The sequence below is a fragment of the Toxorhynchites rutilus genome, chromosome 2 (assembly GCF_029784135.1).
Source record: "Toxorhynchites rutilus septentrionalis strain SRP chromosome 2, ASM2978413v1, whole genome shotgun sequence".
Lineage (NCBI taxonomy): Eukaryota > Metazoa > Arthropoda > Insecta > Diptera > Culicidae > Toxorhynchites > Toxorhynchites rutilus.
In genome coordinates this window covers 85876188-85895775 of record NC_073745.1, presented here as the reverse complement: position 1 = coordinate 85895775, position 19588 = coordinate 85876188, and the positions used below count along the sequence as shown (strand labels likewise).

Sequence of the window (19588 nt, the reverse complement as noted above, 5' to 3'; positions counted from 1 at the left end):
AAAAATCATAACTTTCGAGCTACCAGACCGATTCAGATGATCGATATAGCGAACTAAAGTATAGCTATACTAAACTCCCAAAAATTTGGATTTTGTACTTCGAAACTTCATTAAAATTTCGAATTTGCTAACGCAAACATTTTTTCGCTGGTTTTGCAGTCACTTTTTTGCAAATGCTCAGTATTATAAGTTATAGGCAGTATCGATTACTGTAAATGATTTTAAAATGAAACCTATACAACGAAGAATGTCAGAGTTTATATTATTCAACTATTCATAACATTAAAATTTAGTAAATTTACATTTAAAAATTAAGTGTTCGGAATTTGAGACAAAACGGTAGATGGTGGAGTGAGTTAGTGAGATTGCTGTTATTCCACAATTACCCTCGACTTTTTGACATAGAAAACTATGTTTACATCTTATTGGCTATTGTTTCGATGTGAAAATGTGGCAGTGTGCAATGAAATATTTTGTAATCAATTACAGAAACTGATACATACACTCACATCGGTTTGTTTATCTTTTTTTTTATCTGTATTATAGTGTATTATATTATAGTATAAGTGTTGGCTGGTTCGTCACTTTACTTCCATTTTTTTTGGATGAATGTTGGGAGTGAGAATTGAACTCGTGACCTTTAGCGTGAGAGGTGAATATCACCACTACGCCAGATCGCCTCCACACACATCGGTTTGAGGTGTGATTTCTCTCGTAGTTTAATATCAATTTTGAAATATTGAGTTTTAAAACAAAAATCTAAGCAATGATAGATTTCTATCGCTTAAAACTCGATCATTTCTTAATAGATCGCATAGATGTTTGCATAAATTGATTGGAAATATTTGTACGCAATTTTTCACAGCAAATAAAATATTTTTGACGAAGGACTACGTTTAAACGAAAGATATAGGCCACTGAACAAGTAGAAAAAAATGAAAAATTTCGAACGCTTATGACTCGAGCATTTCTCAATAGATCGCGAAGATGTTTGCATCAATTGATAGGAAATATTTCTACGCATCAATCCTAATAAACAACATTTTATTTTTCTTGAGATAAACAATTGCATAATTGTAAAATGTTGACCAGTATGCTCAATCTGGCCGATCTGGCGTAGTGGTAACATCCATACCTCTCACGCTGAAGATCACGAGTTCAATTCTCACTCCCAACATTCTTCCAAAATTGGAAGTAAAAAGTGACGAACCAGCCAAAAGTGTTGAAAGTCACTATAATACAGATATAAAAAAAAGTATGCTCCTCAAATTGTTCCGATTAAAAGGAGCAACTAGAGCAACAACGAAATACATCAATACCACTGCGTCACTGTTTTTCAGTGGAATTGTCGTAGTCTTATCCCTAAATTGGATACATTCAAATTTTTAATTCATAAGTTCAATTGTGATGTTTTTGCTCTGTCCGAAACTTGGCTTTCTTCGCGAGATGATCTCTCTTTCCATGATTTCAATATTATACGCTTGGACCGTGATGACAGATACGGAGGGGTGTTATTGGGGATCAATAAGTGCCACTCATTTTTTCGAATTGACCTTCCACCTAATTGGAGGGATTGAAGCTGTTGCTTGTCATGCAAACATCAGAGGAAAAGACCTCTGTATTGTCAGCTTGTATTGGCCTCCGAGAGCTGCGGTTAGCCGCAATCAACTTGTTGACATGTGCTCACTTCTTCCTGAGCCACGATTGATCTTGGGAGACTTCAACTCTCACGGAACTGCCTGGGGGGAACAGTACGACGACAATCGTTCATCGTTGATATATGACCTTTGTAACAGCTTCAATATGACCGTTTTGAATACTGGGGAAACAACACGTGTTCCTAAACCTCCTGCTAAACCAAGTGCTCTTGACCTCTCGCTTTGCTCGAATTCACTATCGTTAGATTGCAAGTGGAATGTAATCCAGGACCCCAACGGTAGTGATCACTTGCCAATCAAAATTTCCATCACCATTGGGTCGAATTCTTCTGAATCTATAAACATGGCATATGACCTCACAAGACACATTGACTGGAAAAAATATACGGACGCGATTGCTCTAGCCATCAATTCCAGAGATGGTTTACCTCCATTGGAGGAGTATAACTTCCTTTCTCGTTTGATCTATGACAGCGCGGTTCGCGCTCAAACGAAACCCATCCCAGAAAAAATTTCGAAATTTCGTAGGAGGTTTGTCACGAGAAACGTCAATGAAAAAATTATGGAAAGTGGCTCGAAACATGAGAAATCGCTCTTCAACGAATGAAAGCGAAGAATATTCACATCGATGGATTTTTAATTTTGCGCGGAAGGTTTGTCCCGATTCCGCTCCTGTGCAAAAAATTGTTCGAGATATACCACAAGATAGGTGCGATCTTGATTCCGGGTTTTCGATGGTAGAATTCTCTCTTGCTCTCCTTTCATGTAACAATTCTGCTCCGGGATCGGATAGAATTAAGTTCAACTTGCTGAAAAACCTCCCTGATGTGGCGAAACATCGCTTGTTGAATTTATTCAATCGGTTTCTGGAGCATAATATTGTTCCAGATGATTGGAGACAAGTACGAGTTATAGCTATTCAAAAACCCGGAAAACCCGCGTCCGACTTCAATTCGTACCGCCCAATAGCAATGCTGTCTTGTATACGGAAATTGTTGGAGAAAATGATCTTGTTTCGCCTTGATCGATGGGTTGAAACGAATGGCCTACTCTCAGATACACAATATGGGTTCCGCAGGGGCAAGGGGACGAATGATTGTCTTGCGTTGCTTTCTTCAGAAATTCAAATGGCTTACGCCGCAAAAAAACAAATGGCTTCAGTATTCTTGGACATAAAGGGGGCCTTTGATTCTGTTTCAATAGAGGTTTTGTCAGACAAATTACACTCTCGGGGTCTGCCGCCTCTGTTGAATAATATGTTATATAACTTGCTTTGTGAGAAACAGTTGAATTTTTCTCACGGGGATTCGACAGTAAATCGGGTCTCCTACATGGGCCTCCCCCAGGGCTCATGTTTAAGCCCCCTTTTGTACAACTTGTATGTAAGCGACATCGACAATTGCCTTACACAAAATTGCAGCCTAAGACAACTTGCAGATGATGGAGTGGTGTCTGTCGTAGGATCAAACGAATCCGACCTGCAAGGACCCTTACAAAATACTTTGAACAATTTTTCAACCTGGGCCATTGGGCTAGGGATCGAATTCTCCACGGAGAAAACAGAGATGGTGGTTTTTTCTAGGAAGCATAGACCAGCAAAACCAAAGCTTCAACTTTTGGGTAAACCGATCACTCATGCTATGTCATTCAAGTATCTTGGGGTCTGGTTCGACTCCAAATGTACTTGGGGGGCCCATATTAGGTATCTGAGTAAAAAATGTCAACAAAGAATAAACTTTCTCCGTACAATTACCGGCACCTGGTGGGGAGCCCATCCCGAAGATCTTATAATGTTGTATCGAACAACTATTCTCTCAGTGATGGGGTATGGCAGTTTCTGTTTTCAATCAGCTGCCAAAACACACCTCATTAAACTCGAGCGAATTCAGTATCCTTGTCTCCGTATTGCGTTGGGATGTATGCCCTCAACGCATACCATGAGTCTCGAGGTTTTGGCAGGCGTACTCCCACTAAAAGATCGCTTCAATTTATTATCTCTTCGGTTCCTCATCCGGTGTAAGGTTATGAATCCATTGGTGATCGGAAATTTTGAGCAATTGATCGAGCTAAATTTTCATTCTGGATTCATGAATTCATATCATGAATTCACCTCTATGCAGGTTGTTCCTTCTTCGTATATTCCCAACCGTGTTTGTTTTCCTGACTACATCAATTCCTCTGTACATTTCGATCTGTTCATGAAGGAGAAAATCCATGAAAATCCAGATTATCTTAGATTGGGGTTCGTTCCTACAATCTTCAATGCAAAGTATGGGCGTATCAATTGTGATAATATATACTTTACTGATGGGTCCTCTATGAATGAGTCCACAGGATTTGGTGTGTTCAACGTATTTTTTAGCACCTCACACAGTCTTCAGAATCCTTGCTCGGTATATATTGCTGAATTGGCAGCGATATACTGGGCGCTGGACAGCGTCGCATCACGACCTGTTGAACACTATTACATTGTAACGGATAGTCTTAGCTCTGTCGAAGCTATCCGTTCAGTGAGGCCGGAAAAGCACTCGCCGTACTTCCTTGAGAGAATACGAGAAATTTTGAGTGCTTTATCCAGACGCTGTTATGTCATTACCTTTGTCTGGGTCCCTTCACATTGCTCAATTCCGGGTAATGAGAGGGCTGACTCATTGGGAAAGGTAGGTGCAATTGAAGGCGATATTTATCAGCGTCAAATCGCCTTCAATGAATTTTATTCTTTAGTCCGCAAAAATACCATCGCTAACTGGCAACGCAAGTGGAATGAAGATGAATTGGGCCGGTGGTTTCACTCGATTATCCCTAAGGTTAGCCTCAAACCGTGGTTCAAAAGTCTAGACTTGAGTCGGGACTTTATCCGCACCTTCTCCCGACTCATGTCCAATCACTGTTCGTTAGATGCACTACTCTTTCGTTTCAATCTTGCCAGCAGCAATCTCTGCCAAGGTTATCACGACATCGAGCACATTGTTTGGTCGTGCGAGGTGTATCTGGTCGCCAGATCGAATTTAGAAAACTCCCTTCGGGCCCGAGGAAGACAGCCCAATGTGCCGGTGAGAGATGTGTTGGCTCGGTTAGACCTTGATTACATGTCCCATATATATGTTTTCCTTAAAGCTATAGATCTTCGTGTGTGATTGTCCCTACATCCTTATACCCTCCTTTCCTTCCTTTGCGGGTAATTCGTCCCCTTGCTATAAATAGTAGAATAAGTTGAAATGTAAATAAACTATAGATATACGAATAGATTTAAGAATTGAGTGCTCATCAACATTGTTACAAATTCCTTATATCCCATCCTTCTCCTAAAAATATGTCACCCTTCTAAACTCGAGTACACCGCGAGTAATCGGTTTTCCACCTTACTAACCATAGATGTAAGAAAATTGTTTCTATATATATATAGTTTTAAAAATATATTTAAGAATTCGGCTCCTTTAAACTTAAGTAACTGAGCCTGTAAAAATAAACGAATTAAAAAAAAAAAAAATACCACTGCGAAGACAATCATAGCAAGCAAATACGCGCGATTCTTCCGAAGCAAATGAGTGAGAAAAAGAAGGGAAAATTGTCGTTAGCCACACCTCATGTATTTCTTCAGTCAGCTAGCCAGCTTAAAAATTCCCTTCATTAAGGGTACTTATATAATATAACAAATTTTAATTTTCAGATGAGTAGATACAAGGAAAAAGGTTCATCCATCGTACGTCAACCGCTGTAAGGGTGCTTTTCATTATACCTACAGAAAGCGCCTTTCGTGGAGTCCCTGAAGTTACTCGTTCTCGGATTAAAGTAGGATTCCCAGGAAACAGTTTTCAATATTCAATATCTCCTAATTTTTTTTTCAATATCTCCTTTTTTGTATAACACTTCAATTAGTGTTAGACAAAAAAAAAAGATCTTTAAAACTAAAATTATTTAAAAACGCTCATTTCTGTAATGGCACAAAAAATCATTCAAGAAATTTGTCGGCGAGAAAAAAACACTGAAGAAATTCAAGAATGAACATTTTATTACAACAAATTTTCACGTCCAGTTGTCCACTGAAAACAGAACTCTCATCGCTGGAAAACACCTCCTTTATAGTTGGCTTGGAATGTGCTTCATTTTGACAACATTTGTTACTTGGAGACAAAGCTTGAATTCACGAAAATTGTATGATCAAGCATCAGACAAGTCAAAGTCATGAATAAGTCCGAACACACTTCTAAAAGCCACACAAGTCAAAATAAGAAAAAATCGATTCACTTTTTGTTACTTCGGACTGCATTCTAATATCGAAATTCTAAAATTTAACTATTTGCAGCAAAATACAGCTATACAAATCTATCATCTCTCCTCATTTAGACTTTTGCTCTTCCATTTTATTTTTAGCCAATGATACACAAATATCGAGATTACAGCGCTTGCGCTCGTTCTCGGATTAAAGTAGGATTTCCTGGAAACAGCTTTTTTTAGTGGTGAAAGTGTATTGGAGATTTTTTATACCAAAGAAAAACCTTTCTCAAGGTTAAAGTTTTTTCAAAAATAATTCTTCCTAGGGTCGAAGAAAAGTAAAGCGTGGTATTTTGTGAACCTCGTACGTCAATTTCGGCTTCAGCTGCTGTGGTAGTGTTTTCTCGTGTGCCTGCTGAAAAGGTTTCCTCCGTGGCGTCCCCGACACCGCTTCTTTTCTCGGTTATCATGAGGTTCCCCAGTAACGGATTAAAGTGCAACGTTTAGGCTCTAACCTTTCGCAAAGCCCGTTTTTAGTGTTGGAATTGTGATTTTGATAAAAGATATTGACAAACTACACAGATATGCTATAAATTATTCAAATTGACATTCCTTGGTCTAGTCCTACGTCTCTCCGGTTATGTCCCCAACATTATTCACCCGTTTTTCAGATATTTATTTAAATTTTTTTTAAAGAACAAATGAATAATTTAAAATGTCAAGCATTTACTGAAGGCACTAAACTCCACCTTTTGGTTAGACCAATATGTGTTTCTTAAATTGTCCTGACCAAAAAGGACAACTAGAATAACAGCGGAAACAAACCTAGTTATCCATCGTACATATCATTCTATCCAAGGGGAATATGAAAAGTATAACAACGAAGCCAACACACGCACAAGCCAGCGAGCTGTTATCTGCTATCTTTTTTTGTAATGCTGCTGACATGCACAACGGTTCTGCTCATTACAATGGAAGAATTAAGAGAAGCGAAATATTGCATCGCAAGCCTCACACCTGTGTGATTCTACAGCCAGTCAATTCGTGTAAATTTCACTGCTCCAATCCCAACCGATCGTTCATTTTGTAACCGGCAAGAATTTCACACCAGAAAGAGCGGTAGCAGTTTTCGTGTTATCGATTCAGCACACAGCGATGTAATGATGGTGATGTAGAATACCCTGTGGCTGCATTCAGTGTGTCTAGAAGAAGAGATGCGTTACGTGCATTGACAATATGTCTGGCAAAAACTAGAATGTATCCGTTCCATAAAACAATGTCCACCAGACCTTTCACCAAAGAGTTATTTCATTACAACTTAATGCAACACTTCGATCCATTCTAAAGTAATATCCGAAATAATTCAAAGCCAATTGATTTTTATAATTTGTTTGCCAGGAGAAAGCTTATGTAAACTGAGAAGTGTTGAAAACTCTAGGTTGAAAGTGGTATCAAAATATAACAAGTTATCCGGCTTGAAACTTGTTATATTTTGATACCACTTTCAAGCAAAGCAAATTTCCAGCTGTGACTGTTGTGTACTTCATTTGAAAACTGAAAATTCGTTCCACTGCGATTGTTACAGTTGTCGCCAACACAGTCGATTCCGGATTTTCTGTTGGCGTTCTGCGAAAGGTATTCATTCTTCGGGAGTGATGTATTTGGGAAAAAACTACAAAAAAATACATCTCCAGCGTGATGTATTTTTGCCAAGAGATACCGGAAAATTACTTGAATATACGATAAGTTATTTAGATTGACAGCCTTGGTGTAGTTTTACATCTATCCGATTATGTCCCCAACATTACCACCTGTCTTTTTTTCTAGCCGAATCATTTTCCTATGGGCGAGGAGGCAGCTCTAATCGGACGATCCGTTAAAAACGATTTTAGAAAAATATCACCGTTATTGTATAACACTTCGATTAGTGTTAAACAAAAAAAATCTTTAATACTAAAATTTTTTAAAAACGCTCATTTCAGTAATGGCACAAAAAATCATTCAAGAAATTTGTCGGCGAGAAAAAACACTGAAGAAATTCAAGAATGAACATTTTATTACAACAAACTTTCACGTCCAGTTGTCCACTGAAGAACACAGTTCTCATCGCTGGAAAATACCTCCTCCACAGCTGGCTTTTGGCACCATTTGTTACTTGGAGACAAAGCTCGAATTCACGAAAATTGTATGATAGAGTGTCAGTCAAGTCAATGTCATGAATAAGTCCGAACACACTCCTAAAAGCCACACAAGTCAAAATATGAGAAAATCGATCCACTTTTTGTTACTTCGGACTGCATTCCAACATCGAAATTCTACAAATAACAAAGATTTGCTAACTCTGGAAGGGGGTCAATTGGTTTGTGTGGTTTTCCAAAAGCAGCTGAAGATGGTTGTGTCATGGTTCATTCTTCCTCTCGCGAAAATAATACACTGAGAATGCATGGTAAGCCTTATTCTTTGTCTTAGTGTTACAGTTATAGCAGCTATCGTGGCGTTTTTTCCCAGTTGACATGAATACGGTCACAGGCGATTATATGTTTGCCCCACCACCACCATTATTCAACATTTCTAATGAACGAAGCACGAAAATCGACAAGTTGTATCATTTGATCAAGTTCCACGCTGGAATTGATGTTGCGAAAAAAAAATTTCACCGTGTTGCCTGCTCGCAAGACTGCATATTGGAACTTGCAAGTGTCCTGTTTTTACGCTCCGGTCGTTTCAAAAATTTTCATCGGGCGAGGTCTAAATTGCAATATTTGCTCCACAGTGTCCGTTCAATTGATGCAGTGTTTGTTCCCAGCATTCGCATTTTGAGGGACCAATTTGCAGTGGTATATAAAAATATAGCATTGACACCCTTGACGGTGCAGGTAGGTGATTACATAAATGGTCAGAACAAATGTATAAAAAACTAGGAATGCTTCCAATTTTTATTAAAATGAGCCATTTACAAACTAGGGTATAATGATGCATAATATGAAAAAAACCTCTAAGAGAATTTCCGATTCAACTAGTATGCAAACCTCCAAAATCCGTTCGCAATGAAAATAGTTATTAACGTGAACATTATTTCATAAAAAATGTGACCTGTTTTCTGATTTGGTACCGTTACTGAAAGACGTAGTGCTACGTCATATATCTCAAGACGCAGCTATCGTATGAAATAAATATACTTGACAAGATGATTTTACACCATGACAACGCCAAACCATATGTTCATGAATCTTTCAAGAATTATCTAGAAAGATCTGTTTGTTCTGGTTTATGACATCATCTTTAAGTCTTTAAGAAAAGCGGTTGCGATCTTATAAAATCACAAATTGGCTTGATCGTTTCAAAACAACCATACCTCCAGCGTGTAATCCCTGTATTGCCTGAAAAATGGCCCAAGTTTGCGACTTCCCATAGAAGATAATTTGAATAACGTTGCAGTAAGTTTCATGTTTTAAACTAATGCCGTACACATAATACAATTTTGAAAAAAAGAACAATCAAAAATTTCATTCATCGTGTAACCTGCTATTTTATATTTTCACTTGCCAAATCACATAAAAATTGTACCATTACTGATGATTACTCTCCAGCTATTATTTGTACTTATTTTTTTTGTACCGTTAGAAGAAGGTTACATTCTGTGTTTTGAATTCTACGGTTCAATTATTTGATCGAATTCGAGAAAGTTTGAAATCACTTTATCGATTAAGACTCATGACGCAGACTAATTAACATTGCAAAACTTTTATAGATAAAACATCTCTAATAAATTGTTTCTCATACCACGAACCAATGCTTCCAATGGTCCACCTTTGTCGCCATGGGAGGCTACATCAGCCGGAACCCATCCAGCCTTCGATAGGAGCATCCAACATAATCTTTTGTACATGCGGTCAAAAACCCCTGACGATATAAAGAGCCTCGTCCAACATTTACTTTCGCAATATCATCATCATCATTACCAGCAAGTCCTGAACCACCTACTACTAGCCGCCGGATACCGGACAAGCAACGTGTGCCCGTTCCGATATATGGATTGCGGTGCGGCCTGAGTGTGTATGTCGATTTATGAAATATGATGCTGATGATAGTACAATTATTGACTTTTTTCCTACGCCTGGACACGCGCGGCACGGCTCCTGTCGCCGGTCTCCGGTATCCGCTTTTGTTCAACTCTGGCAACGAACGAACAACGATAGAGACTCTCGAGGATTGCCATTTATAGAGTGTAGTCATTTGGCACATCCGCTCTCCTCCCTCCTTTCCACGCCACAGGCAATGACCACAAGGCATTCTTTTCTTGACCACATTGGCGACGACGAGAAAGGAAGAATGCAGGACAAGATAATTCGTCGCGCGCTGTTTTCCCATATGAATATTCAGATACGGACCGGCCGATGATATATTAGGGACCGTTTAGATGCATCTGCCCGTGTTGTGTTCCGGAAGCAAAGTGAACTGCAAGGTTGATTCAAGTTCGAACGACGAGAGTCCCCGGTAGTCGGACAACTCACGATTTGTTGTGAAAGATCGGAGTTTCAATAGCTTCCACTCGAATGAGTTTATATACGTGACGGTTCATTGAAGACCGTTTGCACAACACATCATCATTATCGTCTCATATCTTCACGCAAACGAATGGACGAACGTTTCAATCAGACTGAACTCTCTGAACACGAGAGACAAAGACGGAAATACGCGTTCCTTTGTATCGCGCGCGTACATTGCACAAATATAGCGTTTCACCAATTGGCTGGCCTCCCAAACGGCTTCTTCGACCAGCAAATCGAGAGCCGATCGAGAAGCGCTGGGGCTATTTGATTGCGGCACTACTGCTGTTGGTAATAATCAAATTCAACTAACCGTCCATCCATATTGACGCAATTGCGGGCCACAATTGGTCTCGCCGGCTAACTGTTCTGTTCCGTTGATTCGTTGCGATGAGAGTGATGGGGTTGTTTCGCTAGACAACATCATCATCACCATCACCCAGTCGCAGATCTCTTTTCTAGCATGGCCGAAGTAACTGAAGTAACTGGCAGAACCGGTGCGCGTGTAAGATTTTTCTAATTAATTCTGCTCATGTAAATTATCGACGGATGGGGAAAATGGCAGAGAACCGGGGTATGGTTGAAAATCTGGTTAATAGGTCTACAGTTACTACTACGGCGGATACTTTGCCCTGCTCTCTACACTTGCGGCGGATGTCAACGAGAAAATCGAAATCTGGTTTGTCGGCGGATAGTCGTGAGAAAAAAAAACTCTACACTAATTGTCGGCTACAATGTAGTTTGATAGTTTTACCATTTTACTGGAAACATCCCGGGATTACCATCCTCCGAAGTTCTGAGTTACAAATGTTACACATGTTTTTACTTTCGGATGTTTCACGGTATGTCACTAGTCAAATTTAAGAAGTATTGAATGTAATCGAATTCCACTTGCTAACTGGGTTGACATGTCAACGGTAAAAAAACTGACGGAAACGTCAATAAATTGTTTGATTGGCACTGAAAATAACCATGAAAATTTGACCATAAAAGTAGTTGCTTGTACAGTTTAACGTTTCTAATTACATTTTTTGGGTGCTAACATCGTAAAATTGCATATACAAAAGGTTTCCACAAAAATTTGATGCATTTCCTCAAGTTTTGACGTAGAACTTCGTCTTTCATTAAGGGTGCCAAACAGAAAACAGATCACGTTTTTATGAAAAAAAGTTAACGTTGATAACTCTTTTTGCCGCGAAAGGATTTTGACGATATACATACCAAACCAATCGGACATTCCCTAAGATTTGTTTGATACGCTATACATTACAATCCCAAAGTCTGTATATGGTTTAAATTGATGAAAATTGGAAGCGTTCCCTTTTCCTCATACATTTGTTCTGTCCATTTGTGTGCTTTCCCGAACAAAGTTGTCAATAACGACGAGCACGAAGGGGAAATCGTGAGATGTAAAGTTTCCGTGAACAAAGGAAAAGAAGAAGAACGAAGGGGAATATTTGCCTGGAGTATAAACAATGGATCTCGCTGAAGCAAACTTTCATTCTTCGTGAGGAAATCGACTGAACAACATCGTTGCTGGGCGAGCTGGACGGCGAGGGATCGAATGCCTTTCTCATGGCAATGGGGGTGGAGGAGTAATATGATGGATAAAGTAAAGTTTTCCATGGGCCTTTTTGAAGGTTAGAGACGAATGAACTGAAGAAGTTTAAAGTCTCAAGCAAAGATGGAAGGCAAACTTTCAGTATCGTTCTGTATTCAAAGCAATGAATATCACTTGTTCTTCCTTGTTTTGCGTCATTACATGTCTTCGTTTCGGACTGAGCTGTCGACGCGACCAAATTACTCGCTCGCTGATGTCTCTGGCATTGCAATCATTGCGTCAAACTGACGCCATTGCATTAAGGTTCTGAGGTACACAATTGTGTGGGGAATCATCGAGCTAGGCTATCGTCAGCTTACCAAGAAAATAAATGTTCTGGAATTTTGTCCGTGATTTGGTTTCGCATGACGGTAGGAAAACTCTCTCCACAAAGGATGATAGCTAAGCTAATCTGGACTGGCAATATTAACAGGAAGGGCTTCTGTTGAGAAGAGCGCAAAACGGAGATAAGTGTGTGTATATTTAGTTGCTTCAAGCCATCGTATATGGATATTTATATGCGTACGTGCGTGCTTCATAACCCGTACGTAAGAATAGTGCATCTTCGCTACGCTGAAACCCCATTTGTATCTGCTCCTGTGTGCATTGGCCCTGATGATTCCCAAAATAATTTCGGAATGATTTGGCAAAAAAGTTAAATAAAAGAATAGAATAACAACAATAATAAATCCTACGTGAACAATGCGGTCGTGTGTCGAACACCATTCCCTATCATCTTTTTTGAAGTAGGACGGCTTCTACCAGGAATATAAGGGAGGTAAAATAAAAATCTAAGCACTGATTATGTAGGAAATATTGAAGGATTTCAAATGCTTGTAACTTAATGTCCTGTCACAATAAATTAAATTTCACTTTTCTTGAGATAAACAAATGAATGATTGTGAGATGTGAAGCACTATCTGAACGCGCTAAATTCCCCGTTTTGATTGGCCCGATTCGTGCTCCTCAAATTGTACCGACCAAAAGAAGCAACCAGAGTAACAGCGGAATACGGTTTCCCCAACAGAGACGTCACAAAAAGGAGCCTAGAGAAGTCAGCATTGCAAAAACAAAAACATGCAAACCGGTGCCACTTCTGTTCCCACATGCATATACAGTAGGATGCCAATGAATGTATGGGAAAAAATCTACCTTAAAATTTCAAAAAGGTACCCTATACAAAACATTCCCCAAAAAATAACCTATTCAAAATTTCAGCTGGATCGGACTTAAGGGAGAGTGGCGCAAAACGGTCACTTTGATTTTTTTTGGAAAATCGACAAATGACCCAAGGTGGGAGGAAATCGGGGTTTTCGGAAAAAAATTGAATGCATATGTCTTAAAATTGCATGAAATGTCGAGATTTACTGTCATCTCGAAAAAAAATTGTCAAAACGACACTCTGGGACTCAAATTTCAACGTCTGCAACCCTAGTAAATGAAGTCCGAATGAGCTAATATTTTGCATACTCAGCAATTCCAAATGAAATCGTCCTAAAATGCAGATTTTAAAAACTTGTATTGTTGATTCCAATGAAAGTGTGTATTCCGTTTGGGTTGGAGGAAATATGAGTTTTTCACAGCAATTGGGAATTTTTTGACTCAAGCGTAACTTTTGAAAAGGGCGTATCGATTTTAGTAAGAGAAATCATTGATAATTTATATCTCAAAAACTATGAGTCGTACCGAAATACAGGGAAACTTCGATATAACGTATCCTCGTTATAACGTACCCTCGATATAACGTCACTCGATATAACGTACATTTTACCTCGATATAACGTACACATTTCCAAAGAGTAAAGGAAAAAAAAATTTCAATATTTTTTTTCTGATAGAACAATGAATTATTTGTATTGTGATGCTAAAACAAGTTTTGTACCTTCAATCAATCCCGAAATACAGCTGGTTTTGTGATTCCGGATTCTAAATGAATCAAGCATTAATCAACAGTACGAAGGGAAACATCATGAGAAAAGCTGGCTTCGTCTTCTGATTGAAGTTATTCATTAACTTGACTAAAACAGCAACACAATAATGTATTATAGACTACGTTTGTGAGTACTATATTATGCTTCGATATAACGTACAATTCGATACAACGTACAATTTTGAAAGTAAAATGTACGTTATATCGAAGTTCACCTGTAGTGTCTTAGAGAGAGTTATAGAGTATTGATGGTTGAATATGAAAAAAAATATACACTGAGAAAAAAATTAGTAATTTTTTTTTATTTACAAAACAAAAATTCAATTTGCAATATCCAAAATACATATTTTTTAATTTTTTTCAAAATTTTTTCATACAAAATAGAAGTCATGCAGAAAATTTTAAAAATAGGCCCAAGATGGTAAAACTATTTTTGACGAACTTTCTGGAACATCGAATTTTTAGGAATTTCCGAAACTTCGAATTTTTGTATGTTAACAATCATTTTTAGCCACAAATTATGAATCCTGATGTGATTTAAAACAAAAAAGGTTATTATCAATCTTCTTCTGAATGTAGCCATTCTCGAAATATTTAAAAAAATATTTGTAATTAGCTAACCCGGCAAACTTCGTCCCGCCCATTTACTTGATTAATTCTCGAGTAATGTAGAAATTTGTGTTTTATTTGTATGGCAGCCACCCATAAGAGAGGGGGGAGGGGTATCTAACCACCATAGAAACATTCATTGCACCCTAAAGTTTCCATATGGTAATTTGGTTTAATTTGCTTGATTAATTCTCGGGTAATGCAAAAATTTGTGTTTCATTTGTACGGCAGCCCCCTCTAAGAGAGGGGGAAGGAGTATCTTAACACCATCGAAACATTTATTGCATCCTAAAACCTCCACATGCCAAATTTGGTTTCATTTGCTTGATTAATTCTCGAGTAATGCAGAAATTTGTGTTTCATTTGTATGGCAGCCCCCCCTTTGAGTGGGGGAAGGACTGTCTAACCATCATAGAAACATTTATTGCACCCTAAAACTTTCACATGCCAACTTTGGTTTCGTTTGCTTGGTTAATTTCCGAGTAATGCAGAAATTTGTGTTTCATTTGTATGGCAGCCCCCCCTTAGACAGGGGGGAGGGGTCTCAAAATATCACGAAAACCTTCCCCGGCCCCAAAAACCCCTACATACCAATTTTCATGTCGATCGGTTCAGTAGTTTCCGAGTCTATAAGAATCAGACAGACAGACAGACATCACTCCATATATATATATATATATATATATATATATATATATATATATATATATATATATATATATATATATATATATATATATATATATATATATATATATATATATATATATATATATATATATATATATATATATATATATAGATATAGATATAGATAGATGTATTGTCTTTTTTATAGTAAATAATCTCTTTTTAATATGTTTGTCGTGTTATACCGTCATGTTCATGAAATTTTATGAAGTTGCTTATAATTTCCAACAACTTTTCCAAATATATCATCATGGTTCATTTTTTTAACTTTTGAAAAGGGTGTATCGACTTGAGTAAGAGAAATCTTAGATAATTTATATCTCAAAAATATGAGTCGTACCGAAATAGAAAGTGTTAGAAATAGTTATAGAGTATTGTTGGCTTAATTTGAAAAAAATATACACTGAGAGGAAAAATTAATACTCTTTTTTTTATTTACAAAATAAAATTTTAATTTGCGATATTTGTTCCACAAATTTCGTCAAAAATAGTTTTACCATCTTGGGCCCATTTTTTAAATTTTTGGAATTACTCTACTGTATATTATCGTGCAAATCAACATTTCGCAGCAAGTTCCGAATGAAAAATCGAGATAACCATTTTTATTGGCACCCTAAAGCATACGTTTTGCTTCGTATTCCGAAAAAGTCCCAGAGAGTCAATTTCTGACAAAAAATTTTTTCGAGGTGGCAGTAGATCTCGACGTTTCATGCAATTTTAAGACATCTGGCATAAAAATTTTTTTTTTAAAACCTCAATTTCCTTTGCTTCCTCCTTGGGTGATTTTTCGATTTTCAAAAAACTCAAACTTTGACCGCTTTGCGCCACTCTCCCTTAAGTCCGATTGAGCTGATATTTTGCATATGATGTTTTTTAGAGATGGTAAATATTTTTTATGGTGTAACTTTTTGGAATTCTAGCTGACCATTTTCATTGGCACCCTAATTTGCAACCATTCCATGCCAAACCGATATAGTGGTTCTCAGATTTGCATGGGAAGTGGTAGTTTTGTTCATTATCGCAAAATATTACACCCGTATTTCATTTTTTCGTTAGGGTGGCCATTTCCATTTAAGGGTGGTACGAAAAATATTTTTTTTCCACTTTTTCCTAAAAATGACGTTTTTGAAATTCATAACTTTTAAACCACTGAACCGGTTTAGATGATCGACATATCAAATGCAAGCTAATGAGTAAGCTTTTTATTAAATATTTAACTTGCAAGTTTTGTTAGATGGCGTTAATTTTTTTTATATTTTTTCTTGAATGCTGAGGATTTTTCACATAACATATCTCGATATTAGAGATGCTGTTTTTTCTTTGTTTTTGAGATATGGGTTTTCAAATTTGATCGGTGGTCCGAAAAATATTTTTTTTTCCCTTTAATCCAAAAATGACTTTTTGCAAAAATTCATAACATTCGAGTTACTGAACCGATTATCATTTAAATCTCAAATTAAATCTTAAATCTCAAATGTATTAAATTGAAGCCAATAAGCTAACCCTCTTAGAAAAATCATCACACTTGCGGCTTTCAGATTGGCTTCTAGTCACATAAGTCTAGTCTCGTCCCATAGGAATATTGAACAAAGACTTAAAACATGTTAAATTTGCAAAATAATAACTCAAAAACGAAAAATCATACCTCTCTGATTTTCGGATATGTTATGTAACAAATACCTCAGCTTTCCAGAAAAAATATAAAAAAATAGAGCGCCCTTTATCCGAAAAAACTATGAAAAAATAGCTCAATGAGGAATTGCAAAAAGTTAGCTTCATTTTGATATCTCGATCATCTGAATCGGTTCAGTAGTAGGGAAAAAATGTTTTTTCGATCCATCGGTTAACTTTGAAAAATCATATCTCAACAACGAAAAAAATAGCATCTCTAATATCGAGATATGTTATGTAAGAAATCCTCAGCTTTCAAGAAATGTCGGTCATCGGAATGTTGGAATTTGAAATTCAATCAATATCAATAATTCAATAATTTAATCAATACAAACGAATGACCACTAAGCCAACGGTAGTCCAACGTCAATATTTCAGTTATATTACAGATATAACCCACCCAGTTTTTTTTGCTGGGAACGGATTTTAAATATTTTTATACCAATCGATGTGTTTATACATTTTGATAGACATTTACGATTTCACAATCCTTAAATCGTTTGAATTGACGAAAAGTTGAAGTTTAGTTATTTTTAAACAAATCTTTCCAGAAATGTTCGATACTTTCTGAACTAAGGCGTTTTAACTCAAAACCGAAAAAACGCCTCCCTGGTTTCGAGATATGTTATGTGAAAAATCCTCAGCTTCCCAGAAAAAAATATAAAAAATAGCTTGGTCCCGAGACCATGAAAACTATAAAAAAATAAATACAATTAAGGATAACTGAAACAGGGTTCAAATTTTCTGCAACTGTGGTATTTTTCCGAAAATGACCAGCTAATTGGCTTTAATTTTTATGCTCACCATCTGAATCGGTCCAATGGTTAGAAAATCATTAATTAAAAAAAAAGTATTTTTTAGCAGAACTGTGAAAAAATGTATTTTTCGCACCATCCTAAAACGGAAATGGGCACCCTAATGAAAAATTTAAAAAATACGGGTCTAATAGTTTGAGATAAAGAACAAAAATACCACTTTTCATGGAAATCTGAGAACCACTATATTGGTTTGGCATGGAATGGCTGTATATACATGTGATAGATAGACCCCACTACCCCTTTGCAGATGTTCGAGGATTAAAAAACTAAAACTTTGAGCGTTTTGAGGCACCCCTAAATTATGTCGCGGTAGACTCTTTCTCAGATACACACTCGATCACAGGGGATTACATTTTGTTTCATCGCAGTCCTGTGCGTGTGATGCAAAAATACTCTCCATCAGACGGTCGACTTGAAGTTGCGAACGAAATTTTATCAAAAAAGTTATAAGCATTTAGAAATTTCTGAATTTTTGAAAAAAAAACGGTGTTCTAATCTACATTCCTTCTGATAATAAGATCTACAAAATGTTGGTTCAAGAATTAAATGTAGAAAATTATTCAGGTTTCCATTAAAAAATATCAAACAAATTAAAAAAAAAATGTTATTGAAAAAGAAATTAAAATTAAAATTTATTTTTCTCGAAAGCATGTTTTTTAAAAATTCTAAAAAATTAATATAAATAGGCGTTATAATGGAAGATGGGATCCTTTACAAGGAAAAGGTTTTTCTGAAAACAACTTTTCATGTTTGAAAAATTACTGTTAATGTTTAACTCGTAACATTTTTATGTATAAACCATCGCGATTTACATGCTCTGTTATCTTTTTCCTATTTAGAAACATTTCAAGAAGATGGCAAACGCGAAAATTTACACACGAAAATGTTACGAGTAAAACATTATTACTATACATATAAATATACAATTTTATACATGTACATTAGGGTGGCAATGGATGTATGGAAAAAAAAATTTCATCATCGAATTTCAAAAACCGACCATGTACATTTTGTTTATTGGCCCAAAAAAATGACCTGTGCAAAGTTTCAGCTTAAATGTACATGGTCGGTTTTTGTAATTTGACATGACCATTTTCGCTGCCACCCTAATATACGAATACAAAAATACCTTTTATTCCAGAAACTATGAAAGATAGAAAGTTGATATTTTAACAAGATTTAAAACTTTATCGAATACACTATATTGCTATTTTAACTTTAAACAGAATTAGGATTAGTTTTTTAAAGTAAACATGACAAAGTTGTTGTTAGAAAAACTTTTTCCCTATAAAAGCGCCCATCTACCGATGCATGGACGACTTGTTGGAAATTGTAAGAAGTATTCATAGAATATTTTTTGAGAATTAAGAAAAATGTTTTTGAGAAAAATGAATTAATTTTTTTTCAAAAAATTATCCAAAAATAATCTGGTATTTTTTTTATGAAAATTGATACAATTTCCAACATTTCATCATTTGACCAGAATTTTGTAGATATTATAGTTTTTGAGTTATATTTTTTTGTAAAAAATCAAGAGAAAATTTTGACCCTTTTTAAAAAGTAGTCTAATTTATTTTTGAATATTTCAAGTATGCAAAGTTGCCTAAAAGACCCATATGTTTACATCCACAACGTTTCGCTGCTATCTGAGATGGTGCTACGAACTCCTAGGACGAGTTGGCATGAAATTCGTCAACAGCCTTTTAATTTGCGTTGCGATCAAATTTCTAATAGTAACTTGTTTAAGTTTTCCATGCCAAAAACACAGATGCGATTATTGCATATTGATAGCGTAAATATTTCTAAAATATTTTTTTTTGCCTTATGAAACCGTTCTGAACAGCGAA

General features: G+C 36.5%; 1 protein-coding gene across 1 annotated transcript in view; it reads right to left on the bottom strand.

Moving 5' to 3' along the window:
- Positions 1–19588, bottom strand: part of LOC129770127 (ras-related protein Rap-2a) — a 500200-nt gene that overhangs the window by 159677 nt on the left and 320935 nt on the right. The gene's annotated exons all lie outside the window — the stretch shown is intronic.